Here is a 20980-nt window from a genome sequence, read left to right as displayed (position 1 = left end):
TACACCTGTCTTGTAGTTTTGGACGTCTTCTGCAATACTATATCTTCTTTCAACTTTTCTAAGCATCTGGTGCCAAAGCCTCCATAGAAGGTAGGACTTATTCATCTTTCTAATCTAACATGGCTGACTCATAGAGTTTCAGATTCTATACATTCACAACTTAGTAAATGTGCATATATGGTTGCAAACTAAGTCGATAGGAATTATCACCCACCTTTTCTAGTATCTTGAATGGACTATACCACAGAGCCTTGATTTTCTTACCAAGTCCCTGTAACCTCTCCTTGTTAAATTGTAGCTATATTATGTCTCCCACCTTGAATGATTTATTTGTTCTATCTTGATCATTCCTTGCCTTATATCTCTCCTATGACTTCTGATGTGTCTCTTGTACTTGTATATGGATTTGTCTAATATTCTCTATTAATTTTTCAGCCCTCAAGGTGTCTCCTATAAGATCTTCCCACACTCCTTGTTTCCCATATGTAATGTCCAAAGGTGAAGGCAAAAAATATCCAAAACAAGTTTCAAATGAGAACTTTCTAGTAGAAGTGTAGACTGTTATGTCGTACGAATTTTGTATATATACCAGATTTTTATCCCAAGTATTCATATGCTTCTAGTTATATGCCCTCAAAATCTGCACCAAAGTATTGTTGACTAATTATGTCTTCCCATCTATCTATGGATGGAATGTTGTAGATATATTCAACTTCATGTCCATATTCTCCCACAATGCAATTCAACATACACTGAGAAATCGTGTGTCCTTGTCTGAAATCATGCTCCTTGGCATCCCAAAGTGCACCCAAACTTGTCCAAAGAAAAAATTTGTTGCTTATTTCCCATTGATAGTCTTTTTACAAGGCATCAAAACACACATATTGTTTAACCTATCAACTACAACGAATAGGTAGACATGTCCCTTCCTGGTTTTTGGTAAAAATTCCACAAATTCCATGGAAATGAACTCTCAAGGATAAGTTGGTACAGGTAAGCGATGGTATAAACCTTATTTCATGTTGCCAGGCTTATTGGTACAACAAATAATGAATCCTCTTATGAACCTAATTATTTGTTCTTGCATCTTGGGACAATACACATACCTCTGCAAGTTGGGCATTGTCTTCCCTACACAAAGGTTCCATACAACCTTAGATGTTTGAGCCTCTCTAATCAACTGCAATTGCTCACCTTCAAGAACACATAGCTTATCTAGCCTATAGAGCAACCCATCCTGGAGATGGTAGTAAATGATGTTATCACCATCATGCATATGACTTTGACTTTTAAACTTCTAAAAGACCTCCCTAAATTCCTCATCATCTGAATATGCCTCTCTATATGCATCATGTGTGAATGGATCCATGTGCATCAAAGTTTTTAAAGCTATGATATTTGATGTGAGTGGCCTTGAAAGCATGTCGGCCAACATGTTTGTGCTACTCTTTTTGTACTTAATCACTAAATGAAATTGTTGTAGAAACCCCATCCACTTGTAATTCCTGGTGTTGGGGAAATTTTTTATGGTAGTGACCCAGGGTTTGAGCACAGGGTGCCAATAAAGTGTATGTTGTAGTCTAACATAACACCATCATTTTCAGTCTTCCATAAGGAAAGAAGGTATAACCCAAGGTGTGTTGATACTCACAAGTTATATTTAGGGTTTAGAAGGTGACATAATTCATTTCCTCAATTAAAATATACGTCGAGCCCATTGATATTCTCAGATCTATTGAATAATCCTTGAGCAAAAAATAAAGAAATACATGGCATAGAAATCAACATGAGATATTACAATTTTTAAAGTAGACACATAGTTACAGTCACATCCATACATTAAACACAAGCATAATTCCCCACAACAATATATTCTTATATATTCAAATTGGTTCAACATTACATACAAAAATCCATCTTAGCTTGGAGATATTTCTTTAGAACTTCTCCCAAGACTCTCATTATAGGCTCAAGAATGTAACAAGATTACAATGAAATACTTCTATAGAATACAATTCCTAATTAAGCAACATGTCGACCTTCTTCTGATCTCTCTCTTATTGCAGTTTTATATGTGCATCTATATATAATATTTTTCCCTTTTGAACTTGTCTAGGTTCATCCACGCTCACTTAATGTATCCCACTCTAACCATCTTGACGAGATCTATACTTGCTTGGTCCACATTGACTGGATCTCTTCAAATTTAGCAGTCGATCCTTCTTTTGCAGATTTGATAAATTCAAACATAACTTCTCTGTCCTTTTCTTGTTGCCTTCTTCTTATTCACTACTACTTTCCTATTTTTTGCAACTATTTTCCACCAAAATTATTCACAAAAATGGAGGACCCAACACTTAGTCTGTTATAGCTTACTATGGGCCTTTAGATACTGTAGCGGCTGGTGATATGTATGGATTATTGTCTCCTTTCCCATCAAATAGTGCTTTCACTTATTCACAACTTACACCAAGGCATAGAGCTCCTTGTCGTAAGTAAGGTAGTTAAGAACCGCCCCATGAAATACTTCATAATGGTAGCATATAAGCCTTCCTCCCTGCATCAAGACTTCTCCCATAACAGACCCACTCGAATTTGTATCCACCTCAAAGTGTTGTTGCAAGTTTGGTATTTCCAAAATTGGTGCTTGAATGATCTTCTTCTTTAGCTCCTCAAAGGCCCTCTACTAACCCTTCTATAGCGTGAAGTGATGTTGTTACCACTAAAAATGAGGCTATGAATTTCCTCAGGTACTATGTTACCCCCACAAAACTCCTAACCTCAGAAACATTAGTTGGTACTAAAAATTTCATGATGGCCTCCATCTTGGCAAGATCTATATTCAACTCTCCTCCAGTGCCCACCTATCACATACCCCAAATACGCCAAACACTGTTGTGAAAACTCACACTTCTTGAATTTTTCTAGTAGTTGGTGCTTCTTTAATGTCTCCAACACCTGCATCAAATGTGGATGTGCTCCTCCAAGGTAGCACTGCATACTAGTATATCATACAAATAGACAATAACAAATGAATCTATAAAGGGTGTGGTACCTCATGTTATAACCTCATAAATGTAGCTAGTTCATTGTATAGGCCAAATGGCATGACTAACCACTCATACAGACCTTGCTTGGTTTTGAAGGTTGTGTTCCAGCTATCTTCTTCTTTGACTGGAACATGGTGATATCCAAAATTCAAGTCCAACTTGGTGAAGTATTTTTCTTAATGTAATTGATCCTTCAAATCATCTATCCTAGGTAGGGGGTACCTATTCTTGGGTGTGATTTTGTTCAACACCATGTAATCAATACATATCTACCAAATCCCATCCTTCTCCGACACAATGATGATGGGTGATCCACATGGTGATGTACTCATTCAAATGAAACCATATTCCAGTAGTTATTGCAACAATTTATTCACCTCACTTGCTTTTATAGTAGACTACTATACAAGCTATTGTTTGGTAATGGGGAGTTCGACAATAGTTGGATTGTGTGCTCCACTTCTATCATAGGTGGTAACCCTTTAGGCTCCCATAACACATCCCTATATTCCTGTAGCAACTCTTCTAGATGTTTTTTTGTTTTGTTTCTTAGTACATTCCTCTAGGAATTCCCTACCTCTTACTAACTCTTTTGTAAACTAATTTTCTCTTAAAAATAATAAAACATACTTCTTTCTAGAACTGATCAATTTCTAAACTTGGTTGACACCTACCCATGAAATTTTTTACTTGCCTTTGTGCACATTGATGGTGAATGATATTCCAACCTTGACAAGACGGTACTGGTTGAACATAATTACCGATTGATCCAGATTTAAACAGGAACACAACAAATTATAGAGATAACCATATACACAAAGATGCAGCGGAAATAATACTTCATTTCATCAATGGAAAATACTGAAATATGCTTACAACCAGAAATGGAAATAAACTAGCTAGGGCGATGGTAGCTTATCTCTGAGAAGAGATGTGGTGGCTACATGCCTCTGAACTGTGTTACAATGAGGCTCGAAGGCCTATTTATTGTTGAGAAACAATGGAAAACCCTTAACATTCCAAAACCTAACCCTAGAAGATGAAACACCAAACTGTGGGCCCCGTTTGGGTAAATTGGTACACCAACTTCCCAGGGTCGTAACTTTGGCATACGATCTCCGTTTGACGCGTACAATAGCTCGTTAGAAAGATCTATCCGAGCACTACCACTTTGGGAGGCAACATCAGTCCATGGACCCATGTTGCCCCAGATTTCCCAAAAAACGTCGTTTAGGGCCTCAAAACGGCTCCGGAAGTTCAGGACCCGAAAAACTGCTAAAAATAGTAAGTTGTGCTACAATTAAGGAAACTGAAAATGCTGAGAGAAACAATGGTGGGGGTCCAGGTGGACTTGGCAGGTGGCCACCAATATCCACCTGGATCATTCCTCCCCCCTTAGGAAGCAATGGTCCCCATTGCGTTGAGTTCCTCCATGAGATGAGGAAACTTTTGCTGAACTTGTTCCTTGGTGAGCCACTTGCCCTGCTGAAGGAGTTGGCCTGCTTTGAAAACTCGATACAGTTGGATATTCTATTGGCGAGTGTTCTTGATCTGTGTGTCCATGATCCGATTAGTTGCAGCTTGTTCCATGCAATTTGGATTTAATTCTGTGGGTGTGAGCTATTCTGCAATGTCGGATGTGTCTGGCCGAAGGCGGTCCACATTGAACACTAGGTGCAGGCCAAGGAATGGGGGAATGCTGAACTCAAATGCATTGTCTCCCATAGCCTTAGTAATGGTGTAAGGACCATATCGGAGTGGTCTCAGTTTCCGATAGGCTCCAGTAAGGCGTTCCTTTTGCAAATGCAACCAGACTTTGTCGCCCACCTGAAACTTGTGTGGCACCCGATGTTGATCATGTCGTTGCTTGTACTTGGCATTTGATTTCTCCAGAATGTCATGGACCTGCTGGTGAATATGTTGGATGCGCTCAATGAAGCTGGTGGCCTTATCTGTTTCAGACTGGACATGAGCTGAATTTATGTCAGTAGCTGCAAGTGGCATGGCCACATCAATGGGGCACAGTGGCTGGAATCCCAAACCCACCTGAAAAGGGCTATGGCCAGTGGAGCTGTGAAGAGCTCGGTTGTAGCTGTGCTGAACATAGGGGAGGCTCTCGTCCCATGTGCATGGATGCTTTGAGTTATACATGCGCAGAATGTGCACAATCATCCTATTGACAACCTCTGTCTGGCCATCAGTTTGAGCATGGAAGGCTATGGACTTCGTGAGTTTGGTGTCCAGCATCGCCCAGAGACTGGACCAAAATGTGCTGAGAAACCGACTGCCCCGATCTGAGATGATAGACTGTGGGATCCCAAAGTGCACCCACACTCGTTCAAAGAAGAGTTTAGCAGTGGCTTCTGTTGTGATATTCTTCTTGCAGGCCGCCATAATGGCCATCTTCGAGAACCTGTCGACGACCACAAAAACACAGTCATTTCCATGCTTAGTGGAAGGAAGGCCTGAAATGTAATCCATGGAGATGGATTACCAAGGTCGACTAGGGGTAGGCAACGGGGTATAGAGGCTGTGCTTCTTGATGGTCGGTTTGGCAATGGCACAGGCAGTACATGATTTGATGTATTTCCCAACATCCTATCGAAGATTCGGCCAATAGAAATAATTTTGCAGTACTGCCACTGTTTTCTCGACCCCGAAATGCCCAGCAGCCCGACTGTAGTGTGCTTCCCAAATGATCTTGGCACGCTCGCTTGAAGGAACACAAAGGTGACCCAGGTGGCATAACAGGGCATCCTGGAGGTGAAAATCTGGAACATGCTGACCCTCCAAGAGTGTCTGGTATGTGTGGCCGAATTCTGGGTTGCTTTTGTAGAGAAGTGGCCAATCAGAAGTCTCGTGCCCACAAGAGTTGAGCACGGTGGTTAACGCCATGATCGGTGGTTGACTGAGGCAATCTGCAACATTATTGGTGCTGCCCTTCTTATACTTGATATTCAAGTGGAACTATTGCAGGTATGTAGACCACTTCTGATGGCGATCATTCTGCAATTTCCCTTGGGTCTGTATGAACTGCAGGGGTCGGTGGTCTGTGTGGATGACCGTTTCCTTCCCCAAAATGTAATGCTTCCATTATCGGTAGGCCTGTACAATGGAATACATCTCTTTATCATAAGTGGGGTACTTCCGGACTGTGTCTGAAAGTGTTTCACTGTGACATGCCACTGGATGTCCATGTTGAGTAAGGACTGCCCCAATAGCATAGTCAGAGGCATCTGTCTCGACCTCAAATGGTTGTTGTAAATCTGGTAACGCAAGCACTGGTGCCGTGTAGAGGCGATCCTTCAACTCCATGAATGCCTTCTGTTGAGATTCAGACCAAAATAATTTTGCTTTCACCCCTCCCTTGGTGACTTGACTCAAGGGCCAAGTAATATGAGAAAACCCCAACACGAACTTGCAGTAGAAGTTGGCAAGACCTAGAAAGCTGCGGAGCTCTGTTAGAGTGGTTGGAGATGGCCAATCCCGAATGACTTGGATCTTGGCTGGATCGACATGCACCCCCTGTTCATCAATGATGTATCCCAGATACTGAACCTGGGTCATGCCAAAAGTGCATTTCTCCAAATTGGCACATAGCTTGTGTTGCCGCAGTGTTTGGAGAACCTGTCGGATGTGATGGAGGTGCTCTTCCCAACTCTGGCTGAAGATCAGAATGTCATCCAAGTATACTACTACAAAGGAGTTGGTGAATGGCCGCAAGATGTCATCCATTAGCCTCATGAAGGTTGCAGGAGCATTCGTCAATCCGAAAGGCATAACCAACCATTCGAAAAGGCCTTCCTTGGATTTGAAGGCAATCTTCCACACATCAGAGGGTTCGATTGGTACCTGGTGATATCCTGACTTCAGATCAATCTTGTTGAAATATTTCACCCCCTTTAGTTGGTCCAGGAGGTCATCAATCCGCGGGATCGGGTACCTATTACGGACAATGATCTTGTTCAGCGCCCGATAGTCAATACAGAGTCTCCACGTCCCATCCTTCTTCTGTACCAACACGATCGGGCTCCCACAAGGCGATGAACTCGGACGGATGTGACCTTTCTGCAGGAGCTCCTGAATCTGCCTCTTGATTTCATTGTTCTCCAGAACGGAGCGCCGATAAATTGGTCCATTGGGTAGCAACGCACCTGGGGTCAAATCGATGGAGTGCTTGACCTGACAGTGCAGAGGAACCCCTGCAGGGGAGGTGAAGATGTCCTCGTACTCCTCCACAACCTTGTCCATCTGTAGTTGTCGTGCAGAGGGACCCCGTCTGGAGGCCGCGACCACCATCTTCTTCTTTCCTTGAGGGCGTATCATCAGGAAAACAAATTTCCTAGTTTTGGAAATGATCTTACTGCATTGTTTTGCAGTAATCAAAGAGATGGTGGTAGGTGGTGCTACCTCTGGTATCCTGTACAACTTATTTCCCAATGTAATAATAACAGCACTGGGCCTTGATTCATACACAACATGTCGCTTCCACAAGTATGGTTGTCCTAATAATACATTACAAACTTCAAGGGGAGCAATGTCACACAATACCTCATCCGTGAAGGGCTTGATGTTGTATGGAAGGCGACACTGCTGACTGACGTGAAGATCTCGTCCTTGGTGAAGCCACCCAATGGTGTATGGTTGTGGATGTGTTGTGGTCGGTAAGCCCAACCGCTTCACGACCTCTACCGAAATGAGGTTCTTTTGACTCCCGCTATCAACAATGAACTGTATCGGGGAGCCCTTTACCAACATCTGGGAGTGGAAGAGACGTTCATCCTCCTCTAGATCTTCGGGTTCATTTTTCTGGATCTTGGCGGTAGCAACAGTGGCATTGGGATCCGCATCAATGATCTGCTTCCCTTTGTCATTCCCCTTATCGGGTTCTGACTCAGAGTCGGAACATGCATCTGATTCTGAAACCTTTAGCTCAGCCGCTAGTGACTACTTGGCCCGACACTCACTTGTGTTGTGGGTGGAGCTCTTATGGAACTCACACCATTTTCCCGTGTCCTTTTTTGGCTTCGCGGCGCTGTTCTTTGCTTGCAGCTTCAGCGGGTTGTCTTGGGCTATCCCACCTTGGCTTTGTCCTTTGTTTTGTGGTTTAGGGGCACCTTTCCCCTGCTTTGGATTCGTAGATCCAAAGTCTCGCTTCTTTTGTTTAAACTTTTGCTCAACCTTGACGGCATATCGGTATGCTGCGCCGAGCAAGGAGATGTTCAGGAATTGTATTTCTTCCTGGATGTACTTGTGCAGGTAGCCACGGTATTTGAGTATCAAATGTTGCTCTGAATCCTTGATACCCAACTTTGTGCGAAGGGTATGGAAAAGATCGGTGAACTTTGGCACATCTTGGTCCCTTCCCTGCCGCAGCGTGGTCCACTTTATGTATTCATCCTCATAGCTTCCGACAGGGTAGTACTGTTCCTTGATGGCATCCCGGAATGAATTCTAGGTGGGTGCGGCTGAAAATAGTGAGCCAGTACTTTCATCCTTCTGCTCGCTGTAGGTTTCCCACCAATCCTTGACGTGGGGGGCTGCTTTGAGAAGAGTGAAAATAATCTTTTCCTGACTCGAAAATTCATGAACAGAAAAATAACCCTCTGGCAGACTTAACCATTTATCTACGGCATCTGCGTCTATCTGACCCTCGAATATGGGGATTTCAAAATTAACTTGTACCTTAAAGGGCGTGGCGTTTCCAGAGTAGCTGCTGGAAGCCGATGCGTCACTTCTGGGTAGCCGCTGAAGGATCTGGGCAACGCTGTCCATCATCGCGTTCCGTTGTCGCTCGAGGGCTTCTTCGAGCAAGATTTTGATGGGATCTCCTACCCCCTCGTCTTTCTTCTCATCCGCCATGGGAGGCTGTCAGGATTTCCGAGGCTGGTCTTGCAAAGGTTCGACCAGTTCAAGCCCTAACTCCTTATATCCCGACCTTGTTGGGGACATGCAAAGAAAAACAGAGAAAAAGCAGACCGCTCTGATACCACTGATCTGGATTTAAACAGGAACGCAACAAATTATAGAGATAACCATATACACAAAGATGCAGTGGAAATAATACTTCATTTCATTAATGGAAAATACTGAAATATGCTTACAACCAGAAATGGAAATAAACTAGCTAGGGCGATGGTAGCTTATCTCTGAGAAGAGATGTGGTGGCTACATGCCTCTGAACTGTGTTACAATGAGGCTCGAAGGCCTATTTATTGTTGAGAAACAATGGAAAACCCTTAACATTCCAAAACCTAACCCTAGAAGATGAAACACCAAACTGTGGGCCCCGTTTGGGTAAATTGGTACACCAACTTCCCAGCGTCGTAACTTTGGCATACGATCTCCGTTTGACGCGTACAATAGCTCGTTAGAAAGATCTATCCGAGCACTGCCACTTTGGAAGGTAACATCGGTCCATGGACCCATGTTGCCCCAGATTTCCCAAAAAACGTCATTTAGGGCCTCAAAACGGCTCTGGAAGTTCAGGACCCGAAAAATTGCTAAAAATAGTAAGTTGTGCTACAATTAAGGAAACTGAAAATGCTGAGAGAAACAATGGTGGGGGTCCAGGTGGACTTGGCAGGTGGCCACCAATATCCACCTGGATCACCGATCAAACGAAAAAATTACTGATCACCCTTTTTTTTAAGCTAGCAAAAAAGTTACCTGATTTTGAAAAGTGGTTATTCATAATACACCTTGTTTTTTGCGCATATTTTTGGCACTTTAAATTTTCTTATGTATCAAGTATGACCATTTTTTTTAAATGTTAATGATTTTCATATTGATTTTGAAAAGGGTTGGTGCAACATCAACCCCTTTTCGCTACATGACTTATTTTTGACACTTTAAATTTTCTAATGAATTAAGTCTGAATAATTTTTTTTAAATGTTGATTATTTTACCATTTTTCAAGTTGTATTATTCATCTCCTCATTTTTTTGTCCTAAAATGTTTATTTTTTAAGGGTTTTCCAAACATGTGTTTTTTGTTTTTCTTTGTAATGTTTTGTTATAAAGAAATTTTTAATTTGTTTTGCAAAATTAAAAAAATATTAATAATATGAATATTTTGAGGTTAGGATTTTTTTTATATATTTATATATCATTAATTAACACTTGAATACACATAAAATAATTGTTACTAATAAATAACAATTTTAAACAATTGACAAAAAATATAATTTTGCATATAGATATAATTAAAAAAAATATGCATTTTGAGGACCTTTTCGCTAAAAACGACATGTTAAATAAAACATTTTTATGAAAAAAATGAATTTTATGAATTTTATATCCAAATATGATGATATTTTAAATAGTTTTTCCAAAAGAAATAATTCAAATGAGATAGAAAGTAAAAATGACAAAAAAAAAAATGTTAAAAAAAATAGAACATACAATTTTAAAAAATCAATAAATTTAAAACAAAAAATAAAATAGAACATACAATTTAAAAAATCAATAAATTTAAAACAAAAAATAAAATAAAAACCTTAAAAAAATAGAAACATGAAAAATAATAATAATAATAATAATTAAATTTTAAAAAATAACAAAAATAGAGAAAAAACATATCAAAACAACTAACTAAAAAACAAAAAAAAAAACATATTTAAAAAAAAAAAAAAAAAACTAATTAAAAAAAAAAATTAAAGAAATAAAAATCATAAAATGACAAAATTTAAAAATAATAATCAAAGAAAACATAAAAGAAAATGAAATACACAAGAAAAACATATGAAAAAAAAAAATTAAAACTATTAAAAAAACAAGAAAAAACATAAAACTAATAATTAAAAAAAACATAAATAAATTAAATAAATAAAAATAATAATTAAAAAAAAAAACATTTTAAAAAATTTGAAAAACAAAAACATTTAAAAAAAATTGAAAAAGAAAATAAACATTAAAAAAGATAAAAATAAAAATTTAATGTATTAAAAAAAAAATCAAATTGGGGCAGGCCTGTTAAATTGGGGCTTGGGCAAGCGAGGTGGGTGACGTGCAACCTCCCCCACCCGCACAGGCCCCAGACCAACAACCTTTTGGTGGCAACCCCATTCGAGAATCAGCTTGCCACCCAGAGGTCGTTAGCCTAGGGCCTATGTGAGCGGGGGACACTACGCTCCCTTACCTCCCCAACAACCCATGTGTAGTAGACCAATTCTCGGAATCGGCTTGCCGCCCCCGAGGCCACTAGGATTGTGCCCGGGCGGGTGGCGGAGCGTGCTTTGATTTTTATTTTTTTTAAATGTTCATTTAAAAAAAATTAAATGTTTTTATTTTTTTTAAATTGTTTTTATTTTTATTTTTATTTTTTATTTTTTTATTTGTTTTTTTATATATAAGTTTTAATAATATTTTTAATATTTTTATTTTTTCAATGTTTTTTTCTTCAATTATTATTTTTGGTTAATTTTTTTTTTAGATTTTGTTATTTTGTTATTTTTAGATTTAATTGTAATTTTTTCCAACTTTTAATGTTTTTAGTTTTAATTTTTTAATTTTTTTGATTTATTTATATTTATTTATTGGTTTTTAAAATTATTTATTCTATTTTTTAACATTGTTTTTTGGTTATTTTTAGTTTAAATCTTATCATAATCTTTTTTTGGAAAATAAACTTTAAATGTCATTATCTTTGAATATTAAATTGATCAAAAACTCAAAAATTCTTTATTTTTCCTATTCTTTATTCAATTTTTTCATAAAAATCTTTTATTTAACATGTAGCTTTTAGCCATTTTTTTATAAGTGTTTTTTTAAATGTTATTTAGTTTTATTTTTAATTTTCTTTAAAATGTTTGTTTTTTTTAAAATGCTTTTTTATTATTATTATTTTAAATTTTTTTAATAATTTTATTTCTTTATTTTTATTTTATTGTTTTATTTACAATGTATATTTTTTAATTGTTTTTTATAAGTTTATATATATATATAAATAGAGAGAGAGATTACTTTAATGTTTGTGTTTGTTTGTTTGTTTTTTTTATTAATTTATCTCATCAATATTATTTATTTATTTTTTATCTTTTTTTTGTAAATTTTTAAAATACATTTCTTAAATTATGTTTTGTTTAAAAAGATTTCCTTTTAATTTTTTAATTTTATTTTTTCACATTTTTATGTTTGATTTTTTTGTCTTTTTTGATATATTTTTTTATATTGTAGTATTTTTGCCATCTTGTTTAATTTTTTATGTTTTAATATATATTTTGTTTACTTGTAATTATTATTTATTTAGTTTTATTTAGTTTTTTTCAATGTTTTCATATTCTCAATATATTTGATTGGATTTATATGTTAAAACAAAAAGTATGTAGTAGTAATAAGTGTAGGAGAACAATTTGTTGTTGATGGTGGTTTTTAAAAAACAATTTGCAAATTTCAAAATCTTAAAATTATTTAAAAATAAAATATTTATACAAATTTCCAAAAAAACAAATGCTTTAATGTAGAGTATCAAAAAATCCAAAATCACATATAAATTCATTTGTTTGTAAAGTTGTTCATTAATCATAGCTAAAGTGTTTCTTATCTAGTGACTTCAATACATTATATAAAAAAAGACATTATATTTAATAAATTGTTATTAATATGATAAACTTAAAATAAAAATAAATTAATATAAATTAAATGGTAATAATTTTTTAAAACAATATTAACACCATGCTTGAAAATTGTTGAAATTTTAAGGCTTTTCATAGAGGTGATATTTTATCTTTAATGTCAGCGTTGGAATTTTAAAAGACATGATATTTTATTTTTAATACCATGCCTAAAAAAATCTTGGAATTTTAAGACTTTTCAGAGACATGATATTTTATATTTAATCTCACGCCTATCGTTGGAATTTTAAAGTTTTTTGGAGTCATGATATTTTTATCTTTAACATCATTATTAAAAGATGTTGACAATTTACCCTAGAAAAAAAAGGACGTTATTTCAACATCAACATTTTTCGTTTTCACGGTGTTTTTTGCACAAAAAAAATTGCTTTTACTTCCATTTTTAAAAAATGTTGAAAATTTACTCCGAAAAAAAAAAAAAAAAAAAAAAAAACCATTATTCCAACATCAACACTTTTCATTTTTAGGCTATTTTTTCATGTTTTTTTGGGGCTTTTTTGTTAGAATTCTTGTTTTGAGGTAATATATCTTGTTTGATTGATAATTTTGTTGTTGGCTCTAGGCATGAATATTGCATCTCACATGTACATGTAGGGACTCCTAGACACGACTCCACATACTTCAAGGGGAACCACATCTAGTTTCGTTTCATCAATAAAATTACCACTTATGGAAAATCTAATTTTGAATTTTTTGTTACCTTCAATTCTGCATCCTTATGTACCCATCCTAGTGGATATAGGCTTAGATGATCACAAAATTATAATCCCAATTTCTTGACCAACTCTGTTGTAATGAGATTCTTTTGCGATCTTGAGTCAAACAAAGCATCAATCTTAGTCTTCTTGATATGTATCTTTATATGGAAGAGTTTGGTCATTTCTTTCTCTTTCTATTGTTGAAAGTTACTCAGTTTCACCTCCTTTTGCACTAAAGTATAGACGATCTTCTCATCCATGTCCGAGCTTCTTTCAACTTTGTTTCTCGAATCAATGGCCATGAGATTCATCTTCTTATTGTCTTTCTTTTTGTTCTTTGGGTGAAGCTCTGGATGTAACTTCCAACACTTCTTGTTTGTATGATCATCAATGTTGTAGTGATTATTGGGATCTTTGCATTAATGTGTTGTGCTTGCATATTTTTACCTTTTCACCCTTTATGCTTCTTTTTCCCCTCTTTAGAAGCATTTGGTTGCTCCTACTTTGATCCACTCAATTTCCCTTTCTTCAAGCCTGTGTTTTCCAGTTTTTGTGCATGTACACAAGCCTCATCCATTGATCTAGGCTTGAACAACATCACTTACTCTTGCAGATGACGGTGTGTACCTCTCAAATATTTGAGGAGTACATCTAGGTTCTTTGGGGAGATACCCAACATTATGGCCATGTGATCCAAGGGATCAATAAAGTGCTCGAAACTTATACCAATATGTAGATCTCGATGACCGAAATCCAACACAACTTGAATCACTCAAAACCGACATTATATACTCCTGATATCGCATTCTGATCGTTTAACCAAATAGGTAAAAAAAATCAGTTGGGTTGCAGGTATGCTGACTATGTAGTCTGTACGCTGACTGGGTAGGGTGACAGTGTAGGCTTACTAGATTTTTAGGACCAATGGAATCTCTCCAAGTGTCCTCATCTTATTAGTCGAGTTATGCTGCATTTTGATTGGTTTCTAGCTGTGGTGAGATGGTCTAATGGTTGGAAGCCATGTGGGCAAATGGATGGTTGCCACGTGGCCTTAGAGTGGCATGTTAAAATTTGTTAAGGGTCAAAGGGATTGCACCGGGGTCGAACACCAGACCTTCCACCAAGCAACAAGGCACATTACTGCTACACCACCGCTCATGACTTAACCTTATAACACCCCCGTATCTATTTAAGTTTGTGCATAAATGCATTTGGGGGCTTGGCCGAGGATAAGTCCCAGCCCTGGTCGCCACACCCATAGAAACATGGGGCGGCACCAAGGGCCAAGGCTTAGCCCTAGGCCCAAGTCACGAGCTTGACCACAAGACCATGGTGGAGGCTTCACAGAAGGGGCATGCCCTTAGGTGCGTGGAAATAGGGGTCAACCCCAGGGCACATGGGCCCATTTATGACCACACCTCTTCAATTTTGGTGGATGTACAGAATTAAACCTTAGCTCCAGGTTTTATGCACCATAAAGTGACCAGTGCAAAATTCGTTGGGGGCTAGCTGACGGGGGCGGGCGGTTAGCCCCATCCCTTGGGCATGTGGCCCCCATATGACCAAGATTTTTGGAAGATGGGGGTTATAGGAAATTTCAAGCATCTAAAAATTTGCACTGTCAGGCATGATTGTAGGTGGAATTTCTGCACTGGTTCTAGGTTTGGGGTGCTAAGCCAAGTTTGGTGCGAATTGGAGGACAGTTAGCTATGAAAAAATTGGGAAAACTTGGGAGAAGCATAACTTTCTCAGTTTTTGTCCAAATGAGGTGCAGAAAGAGCCCAAATGGTCGTTTTTGATAGTTTAGAAGCCATTGGAGACATAATATTTACATTTTGGGCATTGTAAATCCATGTAAACACAAATTTGAACACATAATGAAAGAGGTCCAACATTGGAAGTTGGACGAGGAGATGCAACCCAGCAAAGGGGTGAACTCTTTTATCATTTTTGTTGTTATGTGTTTATGATATGGTCTATTGTCTCTATTGTATACTATTAACTAAGTTTAAAAACCATAATTTTATGTGTTTTGCAAAGTGATCCATTGCCTACAATACATAAGAAAAAATTACTTGCAATTTTACCATCATCTTCAAGTTTGCATTACAGATCACCATGTTTCTAAACTCTATTGTGTACTCTTGTAAACTTTTCCCTCGCGTTTGCCTGAAGTAGTGCCACCAGATCCACTAGTCCTCTTCATACCCAATAGAGTAAAACTATGAGTTAATGAGGGTTTTGAATTCCTCCCACTTAGTCACTAGAGGCTGTCCCTTCACCCTCAAGGTATTTGTGTGGCTGTCCCACCAAGTTAGGACATGACCCTCTAATTTTAATGGTGCAAATGAAATATTTTGTTCCTCCTCAATTTGATGGACACTAAAATTAACTTCTAGTTTCTCCATCTAATTATTTGTATTTAGAACGTCAATATCATCATGTTACAGCTTGATATCAACATTTGCTTCCATTTAGAATAGGGAATGTGAATGATTCATGACACTCAAACTAGGTTAATCTTTTTCAAGTCCTTTCTTTGGCTAGTTATCTATTTCTTCCCTATCTTCTGATCCCCCTTCTGATTTTTCATTTGCATTAGAAACCCCATCTTCTCTGAATATCCAAATCTTATTTCCCAAGGCTTCCATGAGGATATTTACATTACGATTTATATTTGCAACTTGTTGTTCGAGCCACAAAAACCTCTCCTCTATAGGATCACTGAGGTTATTCATAGATTCATGGGCCATGATTAGGGTTTTAAGACTTTTAGCCTAGTTAATCTAGATCCCCTACAAATATCCATAATATACCCAAAGAAACCCACTCTAATACCAGTACAATCCATAATTTGTCATGGATATTCCACTGGAGAGTTCGTCACAACCGATCTAATAAAATTATACTTAAAAATTCCAAAATATACACTATTACATTTTTATCTCTTTATATTTATATATTTGTAGATTATTGTTAATAACACTTGCATGCAAATTAAAATTATGCATAAAATAGAGAACGACGAAATAAAATCTCATAAACACATTTGACACATGATATAACCTGGGAAAGCCTTTTAGGAGAAAAAACCTGTTGGAAGGTGAGGTCGTTCTTCTCTATTTCTCTGAATGGAAATATGACTTTGAGTACAAATAAGTATGGCCTGTGGCTCGTGGGCTACTATAGTGCACAAATCCTCTCCGTGTTCTCTATATCCTATCCCTCTTGGTTATTTTTTCTCATCTATGGAACAAATGCACTCGAAATAATAGAAACCCTTTTCCTCCTAGTGGCATGGTTATAACACAACTTAATAGTTTACTAGTGGTTAGGTTTGAATACCTCAACTCTTAACATAGTTACAATATAGACTCTTCTAGAGTCGTCTTCATCATAATCATGTGGCTAGGCCTTTTATCATGAATTATGGGGGCTGACGTGACATCCTCTTAAATTGTGGTGGTGAAAATAGGAAGGTCAATTTCTGAGTGGCATAACATTCACATACACACTGTGTTTGGCGCGATTCTTGCGTCCTTAGAAAGGTCTTTGTGTTATAATAAGAACAAAAGTGTGTACGAAAGCAGAAAATTTTTACCCCCAAAAAACATCATTTGAGGTCTCAAAATGATCCTAGAAGGTTTTAGATCCCAATTTTTCAAACAGCGTCCCGCCGATAAAAAGGGTCCTATGAGTTTATTCCTCCACTTTTCCCACTTTGAAAGCATCAAGATGGATGAAAAAAAATATAATGTTCCAATCTAGATCATATGATGAAAATATATATGTATTTTTGATAAAATATAATAATGAATGCATGTAGGTGTAATTCCCCAAAAAAACTCTATGATTGAGTTATAATAATTTTTTGAATTTATTTTCCATGGGGTCTTGGATAGATGGTGATCAGGTGCCCTATTAAGGCACTCCTAGAAGTAAAGTCACCTGTTCAATTTTTCGCCCTATTAGGGTGTTATTCTTGGACATGACCATGATGTAGCTTCACTGTTTTCGAACTTAAACAAAAAAAATTATATATAAAATAAAATTTGAATTCTTATATAAGGGAGTTGATTATTTTTAATTAAAGATACATCATTCAATTTAGGAATAATATTATAAAATTCTAGTTTCGAATGTGTTGACGGTGTTGGAAATCCATCAACCAAGGGGGTCTCCCTGATGTGAAGTCCCAATTAGACCTCACACCATTTGGAGTAGGAGCCCCATCCGGAGTATCAACTTGACCACCATAACTTAAAGGTTTTCCTTAGCTGCAATGAAAACATAAGGGAGTGTGCACATAACCTTTGAGATCAACAAGTAAGTTGACACTGTGAAACACCAATTATAATATGTAAACAGAGACTTTCATGAGAGGGAAATAATAGTGAGCCTCTATAAGGAAAGTAATAGTACTATCCTAAGAGAGACACGCGAGAGAAAGGAAAGGTTCATTAGCTATCTAGCGAAACAGTTCACATAGACACAATGAACATTAAAGCAAATACAACAAACCTTCAACAAGATAAGCACCAAAGCCACCGAAATAGTTCAATTTCTTTAGTACAGATTAGAACAACATATATCACAAACATTCCAAGAACATTATTACAACATTTATGACATACACATGAAAGTGTGTTGGCTCAAATGAGCTTCTGATTATTAGGTGAAAGATCCAAGTACATAGTTACAATGGTGAGCCACTAGCTCCAATAGTGGAACATTAAGTCACTTCTTACTTCTCCAAAGAATGATCTTCTCTCCTACGCTAATTTAGGGAAGCCAAGGCTAAGACTCCACAAGTCCATTGCTTGAGTTATTAGGGTGTATTTATAACAAGAGGAATGACCTTTCATATCCCCATGAATCTTGAGCTTCCCTGATGACTCTTCGACTTCCAATGTGACCTTTGAAATTCTATGTGACTTTTATACTTTTATTAAAGACTCTTTTGTCCATATATGACTATGTGACTTTTCATATTCCACATATGACTCTTACATATTCCACATAATTTGGGAATTACACACACTACATTTTTTCTTTCCTTCTGATAATTACATCATTACATCCACAAATTATGTGGTAAGACACATGGACACACATGACATTGTGATGGAACTGGTGCAAATCACAACTTAACAATGATGAAGTGGCAATGCCAAGTAATTTATCTTGCTGCTTTCTCTTCAATCTTAATGATAGGTCTATTTAGTACTTCATATACAAGAAAGATCTACTTTCTTCTTCATCTTCACCCTCCAAGGGGTTAAACGGTATGGAGTCTTCATGTGGTCTTGATCTTTGGTCTTCTGTCAAAAACTAGTGTCTCTTCATCTTCTTGCTCGATGAATTTTCATGGTTCCATCTTCACAAGTGTCTTTTAGGATAATCTCATTCTCTTCCTCTCCAAGCATCATACTATCATGTTAAGATATAGTACCTACAAGTGAAATCCACTCATGACAAGACAACATCAATTTAGAAATATCCTAGTCTATATTGATTCTTGAAAACCACTGGTTGACCTAGAACTGGGTATTAGACTAGAAGGAAACCTAAGGGATTGTGCGGTTCGCAGTTCCAAAGGCCAAGAGTGAGGGACTGAGGCTTGAGATTGCACAATGTGTAGTTATGGAACCCTGGGCAAGAATAATGCATGGTTGGGGAGCTTAGTGAGGCAGGCTTGAGCCTTGAGATTGTGCAATGTGTAATTCAAGAGAGAGAAAGAGGGGGGTAGTGGATTGTGCAGTTGCACAGCTCAGGAAGGAAGGAATACAACTTTTTTCTTGAGACTACACAATGTGTAGTTCTTGAGGAACTTGTTGGGCACATTGAGCTTTATATAAAACACCATTAGAAGTTGGACAATTGGTAGACTATCCATGAAGGGGTAGAGGCACCATCGATCAAAGTTGAAGTTGGAAATGTGGGAACTTTAGTTCACCTTAGAGTAAAGAAGCTTGTAACTACAAGACAAGACATCCCCAAGGTGCTAAGGTATCAATTAATATTCCAAGTTCCAAAATTAGTGTAAATTATATTTGTATGTGCTAAGATGTTAGTTCCACAGCAGGGTGAATTACACTGATGGAGTGAGAAGAAGAAAATAGGATTTGTAGGGGGAAAGCTTTTGGTTGCTTCAAGGGTTGGATTGTGCAAGTTTGTTGGGAAATAGCTCGAAGGAAGTATTACCATAGATTCATTGTAAATATGTAATAGAGTTGTAGGTAAAATACTACAACTCCCTTGTTGTATATCTAAAACAATTTTGATATAATAAAGTTAAGGCACCTACCTAGGGCACTACCTATATATGTGTTGTGGTATATTTATGCGTTGGGAGTCACTATTTGATCCAGGTGGATGTTGGTGGCCACTCACCTATCCCACTTGGACCCCCACAACTGTCTCTTTCAGTTTTTCAATTTCCTTATTTGTAGCACAATTTACTATTCTTGGCAGTTTTTCGGGATCTGAACTTCTGGAGCCGTTTTGAGGCCCTAAACGACGTTTTTTGGGAAATCTGGGAGCAACATGGGTCCATGGATTGATGTTTCTCTTCCCAACTTTGTATTCCTCAGATAGATCTTTCTAATGAGCTATTGTGTGCATCAAATGGAGATCATATGCCAAAGTTACGACCTCGGGAAGTTGATGTACCAATTTACTCGAAACGGGGCCCACAGTTTGGCGTTTCATCTCCTAGGGTTAGGTTTCTGGATGTTTAGGGTTTTCCATTGTTTCTCAACAATAAATAGGCTTTTGAGCCTCATTGTAATACAGTTCAGAGGCATGTAACCACTACATCTCTTCTCAGAGATAAGCTACCATCGCCCTAGCTGGTTTATTTCCATTTCTATTTGTACGCATATGTCCGTATTTTATAGTAATGAAATGAAGTATTATTTATGCTACATCTCTATATGTATGTTTATATCTGTAATTTGTTGCATTCATGTTTAAATCTAGATTAGTGGTATCAGAGCGGTCTGCTTTTTTTCTGTTTTTCTTTGCATGTCCCCAATGAGGTCAGGATATAAGGAGCTAGGGCTCGATCTGGTTGAACCTTTGTAAGATCAGCCTCGCAAATCTCAACGGCCTCCCATGGCAGATGAAAAGAAAGATGAGGGGGAAGGAGATCCTATCAAAATATTGCTCGAAGAAGCCCTCGAGTGACAAAGGAACGCGATGATGGAAAACTCCGCCCAGATCCTTCAGCGGCTACCCAGAAGTGACGCATCAGCTTCCAACGGCTACTCTAGAAATGCCACACCGTTTATGGTACACGTTAATTTTGAAATCCCAATATTTGAGGGTCAAATAGATGTAGATGCCATAGATAAATGGTTAAATCTGCTAGAAGGGTATTTTTGTGTTCATGACTTTTCCAGTGAGGAAAAGATTATTTTCGCTCTTCTCAAAGCAACCCCTCACGTCAAGGACTGGTGGGAAACCTACTGCAAGCAGAAGGATGAAAGTACGGGATCACTATTTTTAGCCACACCCACTTGGAATTCATTTTGGGATGCCATTAAGGAGAATTATTACCCTGTCAAAAGCTATGAGGATAAATACATAATGTGGCC

The sequence above is a fragment of the Pinus tabuliformis genome, chromosome 5_2, assembly GCF_031772625.1.
Source record: "Pinus tabuliformis cultivar Carrire ecotype Pingquan chromosome 5_2, CPIR1, whole genome shotgun sequence".
NCBI classification, from domain to species: domain Eukaryota; kingdom Viridiplantae; phylum Streptophyta; class Pinopsida; order Pinales; family Pinaceae; genus Pinus; species Pinus tabuliformis.
This window is presented reverse-complemented; position numbering follows the sequence as displayed.